The following is a 1,926-nucleotide window of genomic DNA, read 5'->3' on the forward strand; positions in this document are numbered from 1 at the left end:
ATTCACTCCTAAGAGCTGCCCAAACTTCATTCACCAATAGGTTAGTTGAAAAGTCCTCATTTCATGTATTTATCCATTCATAAAATATACATAAAAATTAATGAAAAAGAACATGCCCAACTTCTTCAAAAGAAATCTTAATATAGGAGTATGGAACATAGCCCAATGCTGTTTCACACCAAAACATAAAATATTGGGCCTGCTTTTTCTAAGAAGCAGCTTATATGTGAATAGCTGTTAGAAAGCAAAAATTCATTTAGACTTTCTTCAAAGCATTGAAAGTACCTTCTACAGGGACGTGGCTGTACTTATCTCCATATCTTTTTTTTTTTAGAAAGACTTTATTTATTTGAGAGAGAGCACAAGCAGGGGGGAGCAGCAGGCAGAGGGAGAGGGAGAGGGAGAGGGAGAGGCAGAAGCAGGCTCCCCGCTGAGCAAGGAGCCCAACGCAGGGCTCAATCCCAGGACTCCGGGAAAATAACCCGACCAAAGGCAGATGCCTAAATAACTGAGCCACCCAGGTGCCCCCTTATCTCCATATCTTGATTTCTCTCTGCATCTTAGTTCATGGAACATCAGGGAAATGACTCTGCACAGGATCTTTCTTTTTTTTTTTTAAGTTTTATTTATTTATTTTTTGACAGAGGCAGCGAGAGAGGGAACACGAGCAGGGGGAGTGGGAGAGGGAGAAGCGGGCTTCCAGCAGAGCAGGGACCCCGATGCGGGGCTCGATCCCAGGACCCTGGGATCATGACCTGAGCAGAAGGCAGATGCCCAACGACTGAGCCACCCAGGTGCCCCTGCACAGGATCTTTCGAAGATAGACTTGTTTCCCTGCATTATCCACAGTAGGTCTTTTGGGGCTATTTTCATTTTTGCAAAATTGTGAAGAATGCATTTGCATAGCTAAGCTACCAAGTTGATAAGTATAATTTACTGCCGGAAAATGAGAAAGATAGCATATGAACCCTTCATCGAGTTGTTATTTATGTATGTAATTGCAAACAAAAAATACAGCCAATCTTCAACTGTGTATCAGGATTTTTTTTTCATGCCAAAAATCTCCTAGTGGTTGCCACACTTTTGCTCATTGACTCTGAATCCAAATGTTCATACCATTATTTTATAATATAGATACTCAGAGATTATTTTCCCTTTTTTTTTTTTAGAATTTTTTTATTTATTCATTTGAGACAGAGAGAGAGAGAGAGAGCAGGAGCAGTGGGGAGAGGAAGAGGAAGAGGGAGAAGCAGACTCCCTGCTGAGCAGAGAGCCGGATGTGGGGCTCGATCCTAGGACCTGGAGATCATGACCTGAGCCGAAGGCAGATGCTTAACCATCTGAGCCACCCAGGTGCCCCTATTTTCCCTTTCTTTTAATCAATCCAATTTAATTTTTAAAATGTAACCATTTTGTGGGTCAGGAATCTGAGAAGGCTTTAGCTGAGCAGTTCTTGCTTGGGGTCTTTCAGGTGGTTCCAGTTGGATGTTAGTAGGGGCTACAGTTATCTGAAGACTTGATTAGGTGTCCCTGATGGCTCATTTAGTTGACAGATGTTACTGGATGATGACTGGGAGCTTAGCTGGGGCTATTAACCAGGTGCCTACATGTAGACTCTCTAGCATTATAATCTCAGTATGGTTAGACTTCTTCCTGGAAGCAGCTTTCCCCAGACTTAGAGTTCCAAGCCTCATCTATTCCCTTTTTAAATTTTCCTTTCTTTAGTATAAATTTTTTGATGTTGTATAAGGAGTGAGCTATGGCTAAAGTCATTCTTATGATCATTATTATTATTTTTTTTTCTAGAGAGAGCACGTGTGTTGGGGGTTGTGGGGAAGGATAGAGGGAGAGAGAAATCCCAAGCAGGCTCCTGTGGGTGGAGCCTGACTCGGGGCTTGATCTCACGACACTGAGACCACGACCTAA

Source organism: Phoca vitulina, unplaced genomic scaffold, assembly GCF_004348235.1.
Source record: "Phoca vitulina isolate PV1807 unplaced genomic scaffold, GSC_HSeal_1.0 scaffold58, whole genome shotgun sequence".
In the NCBI taxonomy this organism is placed as follows: domain Eukaryota; kingdom Metazoa; phylum Chordata; class Mammalia; order Carnivora; family Phocidae; genus Phoca; species Phoca vitulina.